The 10,067-nt window shown below is 35.3% G+C and overlaps 1 long non-coding RNA gene across 1 annotated transcript in view; it reads right to left on the reverse strand.

The window, feature by feature from the left end:
* The window catches only part of LOC102677010, a 14,358-nt gene extending 7,880 nt beyond the window's left edge, over nt 1-6,478 (reverse strand). Inside the window, exons 1-2 of the long non-coding RNA XR_422035.2 lie at nt 6,447-6,478; nt 5,384-5,386 (exon numbers count right to left, since the gene is read on the reverse strand). This is a non-coding gene — a long non-coding RNA (uncharacterized LOC102677010). The remainder of the gene's footprint in view (nt 1-5,383; nt 5,387-6,446) is intronic.
* Between the last annotated feature and the right edge of the window lie 3,589 nt (nt 6,479-10,067).

Consider the following 10,067-nt stretch of genomic DNA (forward strand, 5'->3'; position numbering starts at 1 on the left):
TCGAGATATTGGCGGATAATTGAATTTTTACGATCGACAAATTTTATTAATAATATATTTAATGAGAGAGAATTATAAATATATATATATATATATTATAAATAAAATATATAATAAAATATATTATAAATAATTTATAATTATTGTAATATGGTCGAAGAACGAAATCGTGTGAATTTCTCATACTTAAATTGGTTATATAATTGTTCAATATAAATGATTTTAAGATCGAGCGTTAGAAGTAATAATTAATAAAGCTACTAATTAAGATTTATTTAGCGGCTCGATCAAGGCTTATCAATCAATCGATAAGATTATTAGTTATCGATATAATTTATCGTCGTGTAAAAACGTTCCTCGAAGCGATTCTCGGCTTTGAACGAGATCTCGAATTATTAACACGCAAAATCATCGAACTACTCCCTGTTCCAATATTGATTTATCGTGTCTCCTTATATCTAACGTTATCCTTAATCGATATTAATTCGCGTTAGAGAGGCTTAATTCGATGACAAGCGTCGATGCTCACTCCATTGCGTTCGCTCTCTAGTTTCTCTTCGAATCGAAGAGATCGATTCCTCCCTTCCCTCGTTAAAAACTGTCTCGATTCAGGTGTGTAATTTAAAATGCAAAATTAAAATGCCCGTTGAAAAAACTGGTCCCTCCGGGTCGAATAACACTGTTGCACTTATAATTACACGCATGATATATCGCTTGTCCGGGGTGAGACTCGTTATATCGATACTTACACTGACTCTTGGTAATCGTTCCACGCTTTCGTAATTTCTCGTTCGATATCTTTTTTCTTTCCCTTCGTTTCTTCCTTCTTTCTTCGTTTTCTGGATTTTCGATCTTTTCTTATTTTCTAAGATAAAAATATTTTTATTTTTTATCTTTCGATCGAAAAAGTATATACGATGAATCACAGGCAAAATTATTTAATTAATATAAAATAATTTTATTTTTATATAGATAATAATAGATACACTTGACGATCTGTATTCTGATATTTCTTACTATGCAAAACATGATAGTGATTCATGGTATTTACATTTTGTCTAATTTATAAAAAGGAAAAATAATATAACGAATGAAGTTACGAGTAGACATCTTAGTTAAATGTTCAATCAATCATCAGCGATTAAGTATTGTATCATCGATGATTGTAAAAAGATTGAAAGGATTTATTACTAAAAAAAGAAGAAATCTAGTGAATTTTCATCATGAGGCGAAGCTCAAAACAGTCGCCGTTGAAGATGCAAAAAAGGGCACACTCGTGTCTCTAATTTCCTGAATTATTCATAAGTTTTAATACAAACTGTACGCCTTCGTTTCGTCGATTTCCATTAAATTGCGATACTTTCATTTAGTTTCATTAACCAAGCCGTTTTTCACGTTCGTCCAGCCTGGTTTTCTTACGCCACCGATACGTCCTAGATACGTCTCCCAACTTCCTGCGATTGAGAAATTTCTTATTGCGCCGGATACGACTTCCGTTTGGGTTCGAGAAATTAAAATCCTTCGAAATTCGCGATTCAAGGTTTCCATTCTTGCTGAACAATATTTTCTGTTCGAGGATGAAAAATAATAGCAAGCTTTATTCTGATTCGAGATAGTTTAGGAATTATTACGTTAAGAACGAAAAATTTGTGTTCTGAATTAGACAATTTTATGATTCAATTTAGGAATTGTTATATTGGGGATGAAAGTAAACTTGTGAAGTAAATTTTATTCTGATTTTGAGAATTAGTTTAAAAATTATGTATTTAGTGGTCTTTGAATTGAATAAAATAGATTTTTTATTTTTTATTTTTTTTTTTTATTGGAGAATAATATATTTAATAGAATACGGCAATAATCTGTACGAATGGAAGCTTGAATTATTCGTTATTTGCACCTAGAGTCGAACTTACATAAATTTTTCGTTCTTACACCATCCTTAGATTTACCTCTGAGCTATGGATCAGCTAGATAATCTTGCTGATAAATCTTGGAGCTAGTCTTGTACCAAAGACATTTTTCAAATTCTTTCTTTCTCCTTACATTTTTCCTTTATCTTCACGCTTCCACTGACTTTTGTGTGCAGAAAGTTGTTGAGTTACAACCTTCCAAGACGAAACGATTTTTATACATATAAAATATGCATCAAAAAACGAAGATTCATCGATCTAAAATTTTCCAAAATTCTTTTAACATTTTCTAATATTTTAATTAAGAAAGTTTGCAATTATACATCTCTTTCTCTCTTTCTTTCTCTCTGTCTGTTCCTTTACATAAAATTTACCAAAGAAGATCTCGTATTCTATCATTCTATCTTTACTATCGATTATCCATGTGTCTGGCAACCAGTGACAGAAGTGAATATCTTCCCATTTCCGATATCCGTATCTATCTTAACTTCGCCAATTTACAGTTTCTCCAACGTAGCAGAGAAATCTTATTCCGTACGGCACCATCTATCTATCTATCTAAATAATGAAAATCGAATTCTCCAAGATTTAAGATCAATGCTAGGATTAAAAATTAATATAATGAAAATTATGGAGCAAAGCATTAAATATCGTAATAAAAAATTTAAAATAGTTAAATTCATTTATATAATAATTTAACACACTAGAATGTAAATCATGTTAACTGAAAAATATTTTCGCTTAAGAAAAATCTACATAAAAGAAATTCGAAACAATCCAAAATCATTATCCCTTCGTCGTGTCTTTCAACGATCGAATATTTACGAGATTTTGCAAAGATACTTCGAATAAGCTGAAAATTATTGCTCTTTCTATTATTAAAAAATTTCAATCGCCACCAGAAATCGTTTTCTCCAACGACTCGAGTCAAGAGGAAACATCAATTTTTCCATTTAACGAACAACTTTTAAAGCAATGTTAATCTTAACCACGGCTCGAATTCTCTTATTGCGCACACCTTGCGTGTGCAGGTTGTAATGCGAGCACAAGAGCTGAAAGATCATCCGATTAAGAGTATAGCGAGCTACTCGATCCGGGGCCACGATATCTCGTGGGGTACGTGTGGGCACACGCGTGTGCGCAACACGTGTGCGCATTAAACCGGCGATCCTAGCGCTCACGTGGATTAACGATCGGCTGACAAATCAAATTTATCGCGAGATTTCGTTTCGCGTGATGCTTGAACCGAAGGCAAACGAGCGTGAAAGGCTGTGTGCTCTCGCCTCCTTCTCGATTCCACCATTCCTCTATGGGAATGATGGAGAGAATGCAATGAAATCCCGAAGTATTTAACCGGTTTATTGTTGTGGCCATTTTGTGATTCGGTAAAGGTTACCGTAAAAGTGGATCGGATTACAGATTTGTAGGAGCGCGTTGGGAAAGGGTAGAACGGATGTGGAAATTTGAAAGGTTTCTTTTGCGTCAGATGGTATATTTTTCTGCGTGAAATTTAATTTTGATATTAATATAATCAAAATTTCTAAAAATAAGAAGAGAATTTTAGAGAGAATTTCGATTCAGTTCTAATAAATTAAGCAACATGATTGTCGATCCATCCTATGATTAAATCAATAATCAAAAATATACGAATATTTGTATGTATATTCTGTGTCATTAATTTAATTAAACGAATCTTCATAGAGCATTTACACGTACGAACATCGAGGAAAATGGAACGACTGTATATAAAAATTTCACCTTATAGATTCCCTTCGGCGGAGAGACAATTTCGCGAGAGCGAGCTTGCTGTGAAAATCCACGATTCGAAATGACGAAAAGAAAGAAAGAAAAAAAAGGAAAGAAAACGAGGAGGACAAAGCGCGTGTCAAATTTTTCCATGCATTCGCAGACGAACGTGGTAAAATTTTTACACTGCGCGTTCAAATTTCGTCCTCCCTTCCCCCGACAAGAGTGGGCTTTATCATACGGTATGTACTTTTTTACGAAACGTACACGAGGCGAGTGACAAAATTAAAATAGAACGGAAAATACCCGTGTCTATTTTTCCACCTCTTATTTTCCTTTCCATCCATTCCGTGGGGGAAAAAAAAAAAAAAAAATATATCGTTTCGTCCCCTCTATCGCGGTGAAATTGCAATTTCCAGCGTTTCGCTTATCGCGTCTCGCCGATTATACCGAGATCCATCGATCGATAATCCGAAACAACAGTGGGAGGGGGATAGTTTCGAGATATCGACTCGTGGACGAGTGCTGCGCCATTATTAAGTCCAACGAATTCATTGGGTTTCATTCCCCAAACAGGGATGGAATTCGACACCCTTTTCACGAACTACTCACCGCCGGACGACAATGAGAGAAGCGAACAATGATCTCTCGCGCGGATAATGCGGAAGAGAATTAACTCGAAATCCGCTCACCGGTGTGAGCCGGAGGGAGGGGGGATTGGAAGAAACTTTCGAGAGAAACTTGGCGACGATTGAAATTTGGAAAAAGTTGGAAATTTATCTTCTGGTCCAAGTATTTTCAACAATCGAGTTCTTCGATGATCGAGAAAGTAATTTTACAATTTATATATTTTTGATATATATTGGAGAGGTAGGGATCGATGATGCGAAATTTGGAATTTGTTTTTTTAGAATTTTTTAAAAGAATAGATTCGATGATTTTTTGGAATTGAAAATGTATAGAAATTTAATCGTTGGAGATAAAAATTTGGAAAAATTTACTGAATTTTCGTTCCCTCTTTGATGAAAAGTTTTGATTGCCGATACAAATTTGGAAAAAGCGAAAATTTATTTTTTCCTGTTAGCATTTTTCCCTTTTTTTTTTTTTTTTTTTTTTTAATGAGATTTTTATAGAAAGCTTCGACAGGATAAAACGTTTCAACGAGGAGCGGGAGATTCGTTGGAGAGTATTTTGATAATTCGTTGGAAATAGACGTGCTGTTAGCCATAATTGAAATCATACATAACGCGTAGCAATGATTTAAATGCTTGTTCGTATCAAAACTTAATTGGCGTCATGATAAATCCATTAGCTGGGAAAGAAAATGGAGAGGCGAAAATGATGCCTATTCGCGAGATTAAATTTAAAATTCTAATATCTAAAATTTAAAACTCTCTGTAACTTAAAACTAAATAACCTGTACATCATCCCTTCAATTCTCAAAAAAGTGCTCCACGATCACAGTTGACATCCCTTATATCGTGCTAAATCAAAATAACGTGCAAAATACCCCAATCGTTGAATAAAATTCTATCCAATTGAATAAAATTTACTCGTCCATCCGAGAACATCAATGACGTCAACGCATAAAAAATTCATAGAGCTGCGTAACCTGCGACGTCAACACGCATAAGTTAGCCCGGAAGCATCGCGCTTGCATTGTTCGACATATTGTATCCACTGGCGTTGTGCGAGCTCCTTTCAAGAGCCGGTCGACTTCTTGTTACGCGCTCGCGGACAGAAAGAGAAAGAAAAAAAGAGAGAAAGAGAGAGAGAGAGAGAGAGAGAGAGAGAGGAGGCTTTATCTCGAAAAGCCACGCTTGAATAAAGCCTTTCACCAAGCGTCGAAGTCGCCGTTATCGTGCAAAGGCTTAGAATTTGACGTTCCTTTGCAAACAAGCATCGATCTTTGATTTTTTGCTTTGAAATTAGAGGAATTTGAAGAATATGAGAAGCTCGATGTATTTCTTTTTATGGTGAATTATAATAAGTTGAAAGGAAGTATAATATATTTGCAAAATGGTAAACGTTTAGCATTCGAAATATTTTTAATATAATTTTGGATCAATTGAAATTTTGAGTAGTTTCGAGCGATGATTCCATGATCATGGAATTTTATTGGAAGTTTATCGATCAACAAGTTTATCTTATCTTATCGTTTTCCTCTTTTCGTTACTTTTCTTCTTTATCCTTTCCTTTCCTGTTTTTCAACCTTCTTTTCATCGTTTTTTTTTTTTTTTGCTCGCTTCCATTCGCTGCTCGGCGAGGTTCACCGTTCGAGCACTGTTTTAAATTTTTGGCAGGATTGCTGGAAGTTTAATGCGATTTCCGATCGTCCTCCAAGACGTTTTATTTATAGATCGCCGAGCAGTGTCACGTTTTCACGAAATAAAACAACGTTGAAAAAATAAATAATATTTTTAAAAGTAATAAATTATCCTTTTTTTTTAACGAGCAAAACTCAAAATTATTCTCGAAATTTCACTTCTTCCTTCGCCTCGTTAAAACAACCTCTTTAAATTTATCAAAAAATTCACCTTCAACGATTCCATCTCGCGAGAAAAACACGAGTCATCCTTTCGAGCGTTTCATTGATCATAAACATCGTACGAAACTATATTCGTACAAAACATGTATACAACTTCGATATCATCGTTTACGTTGACGTCGTCGCCAAGCCCTTTCTCTTCTTCCAAAAGAACGGCGCCAACCGTGAATGAGAGATTAATTACATCTGCTTGTGTATCGTAAGCAAACGTGGCACTGGAATGAAAAAGGGTTGGTCGCCACCCTCTTCCTCCCCTCGCCTCTCCCTTTGCCCGCCTAAAGAATCGCTAATTAGCCCAAGTTTGCTCTTTTTTCCTTCCCTGTTCCACGCGTTATTTCCTCCTTTTCACACCTCTTCTCACCTCTTTCTTATCCAGACATCTATCTTACTCTTCCAGTAGGAATAACTTTTTTTCTTCTATTACGAATTCTTTCTTATCCACACATCTCTCATCCTTCCAGTAAGAATAATTTTTTTTCTTCTATTACGAATTATGATCGAAAGTATGTTGAGGAGTAAACGTTTTAGTCGATAAGTGGGATTGATCGAGTGATGTTTAGTAAATTTTCCATTAGAGTTTGTCTAATTAATTTTACCAAACTTTATATTGTTGCATATGTTAAATAATCGAAATGTATTAAGATTGACTTAGCAGTGGTTTAAAAATTGATGAAAATGCAAAAGGCTCGGTTCAAGATAAAATATTTTTTGTATGAATTCTCTCTCAATCGATAGATTTCATCGATCTCGAAAGACAGATTTTTAATATCAAAGAAACCTTACAAAGAGTAAGAGAATATTTCGTATTATTACGATTTGCTTCGCTCCGCTACGAATTACAATTAATCACGATTTGTGAACGATTGTCGTGCGTGAAAAGGCACGATACCAGAACGAAAACGAGGCTTTCGTTAATTATTTTAACCACGATCGATCCACGCATATTGCGGATGGGTTTGATTAAATGGCGCTCGGCGAAGAATCTCATTTCTCGCTTTCACCGAGATAATATCGATTCCGCTCGGTAGCTCGGCCAGTTCGTGGTGGATGGATCGATCGTCGTTCCCTCTAATCTTTCTTTACGAGGATAAATAATTTAATTCGATAAAGAAGACCTTTGTTTTCGTGGATGGTATTTGCAAAGACGAAGGCGGACAAAACAGTTGCATTATGAGATTGCATAAGAATGAGAGGAGAGGCAAGTTTATGATACTTGGCAGAGAGAGGATTCTCACGAGTATAAGATAGATTGAAGTGATTTATCTGCGCTTCTTACGATCCGTCCCGAAGATGTTATTTATTTCTATTGTAATTGGAAGATGGATACGATGCCTGTTGTTGTATTTTTCTAAAATTTTTCTCGAATAAATATTGAAAAGAATTTTTCTAATATTTTTGTTTGAAAAATAATAATACGATAATTTCGATGACTGCAATTTTGCTGTTCAAACATTACAATCCGATATAATAAAATCCGTGTGAAACTTGTGAAATTTTACTTTCGAATGTCAATTGGGGAGGGAAGAAGGTAAACTCGGTTTAGATGTCATTTTCTACAGATAAAGACAATCTCGAAAATCAGGTACAGTTCGATGATGGCCTGTCAAACGCGAGACTACTATTACTGAGCGAGTGACGTCCAACACGGATAATTTTGGATTTGTAGAAATTGATATAGCTTTGCCTATATCCGGGATCATCGAATTCGATACAAGATCGATAATTAAACTCTGCCGACACGATACGCAATCCTAGCCCGCGGGATACACATCATGCGGAAAGCGGCACGCGAGGGCGGATGCAAATTATTATTATAACTAGAGAAACGTTGATCGAGTGTCAGCAGATTTGGAATACGATAACTTCGACATCAATTGGACGAACCTCATTGAGATCGATATGAAAGGCAATGAAGGCACGATACATAATTAACCTCAAATTAACGACATGTAGTATTAACATTGTGGAATTTTATATAATTTTAAAAACTTTGTAAAAATATGGCCATTAGTATAATTTCTGTAATACAGAAGAAGATTTTTAAGGTTCCTTTAAGAAGTTCCTCAAGTTCTTGTCAATAAGACGTTCTTTCGTTTAAATTTTGTATGGCAGATTCCACATCGAAAATTATCGAATCGAGTATCAATGGAATTCGTGAGTCGATGAATAAACATCGTTGCGAATCTATATATTATTGCGCATGATCGATGATATCTGTTGGTATCAGTTCTCGATGATGTACGTATCACCCGATCTAATCCATTTACACGGGTTGAGTTTCGTCACTGCTACATTACCCTTGTCTTATCTCGTGTTCACGTTCGAAAACATTCGTTCGCGCTTGTAGCGTATCGTGTCGACTCTCTTACAAGTTAAAAGATGAATAGAAATTCGTACGAATACTAGATTCTAGATTAATTCACGAAAATTCGAACTTTAAATCGAAACTCTGACTATATATACAATACCACGAGAAGAAAAATGGCGAAGAGATTCCATAGGCCATTTTTCCAAAGATATAAAGGCGAAGTTGTTAGAGGCCGCAGCCGGAGTTGAACGAACGAAAGTTATGAACAGATACGACACGATGGATTAACGATTCTTCTGTGGACAGTAGAGGAAAAAAAAACTTTTAATTTATATACCGAGACGGGACGTTCCGCACAGAAGAAGAAGAAGAAGAGGAAGAAGAAGAAGAAGAAGAAATCTTCTCTCTTCTCCTCGACCATATCTTATTTTTCTTAATGGTCATATCTGTATATGGGACTTTTGTACTTGGAATCGGTGTCCTCCTTTTATATCCTTCAACGTGCAAACGTGAAACGATGCGGAAACCAAGATACCCCGTCCCTATCGGCCCGTTTCTTCTTATTTTCTCGGCCGAATATTATCGATTGAGACTTCTTCTTCTTCTTTTTCTTTTTCTTCTTCTTCTTCTTCTTTTTCTTCTTCGAGGAGTTCTTACGACTTCTTCGCCAGACTTTTTCCTCGGTAATTTCTTTTTTTTTTCCTCGGATGGTGCTTCGAAGGGAGTAATTGAAACGTGAAGTTTCGTTTGAACGGATTAACTTGGCGGACGGTTGAGAAATATTGTTAAAATTGGTCGGACTTATTTGCCTCGTATTCTCCTCTTGTGAGAATAAGAATATGTAATTGAAGTCGAGCAGATGCCTTTTCGATCTTTGGTTTTTAAATACAATTTGGAAAAATATATATATTCATCGTGTAAATAATGATTGAATCAAGAGTCGTTTATAAAGATAAACGCGAGAGTGTTGAGATAACAATTAAACAATTTCGAATGATATAAATAGAGAATTTTAAAAAATTCTTTTTAAAAATTTATGAAATTCGATGCGAATAATTTTTGTAATTTTCAAAAATATAATGGATGGAATCGAATAATTATCATCCTCCATTCTTCTCCGAATTCTCCTCAATCCTTTTCATTCCAGTTCCATCGAAGTGCCAACTATCCACTGTAAATTACTTCATTAATGTTGGCATTAGATTTTCGTGATCGTTTCGCGAACAAGATCTAGCTACGCCACTAGTTACACTACGCGAAAGCTGTTTCTATTATGAAACATTAGTTTCCTCAAGTTCCAAGTTAACAATCAATCACTTGGCGCAAATCGCCTATCCGTACGTCAGGTACAGTTGCATTTAAAGCGTCGCTTGCTATACAGTTATATACAGGCGTGCTTCTCTCTCTTTCTCTCTCCAATACCGTTTCGTCGAACAACTTTCATCGATATTCATCGTTCTCGTAAAAGGTAATTAATTTCTCGAAGCGAATTCATCAAATTAATACGTTATAATCGAGAGTGCATTAAGCAGACAAAGGTCCATTTTTTTTTTTT

Source organism: Apis dorsata, unplaced genomic scaffold (assembly GCF_000469605.1).
Source record: "Apis dorsata unplaced genomic scaffold, Apis dorsata 1.3 scaffold_305, whole genome shotgun sequence".
NCBI classification, from domain to species: Eukaryota; Metazoa; Arthropoda; class Insecta; order Hymenoptera; family Apidae; genus Apis; species Apis dorsata.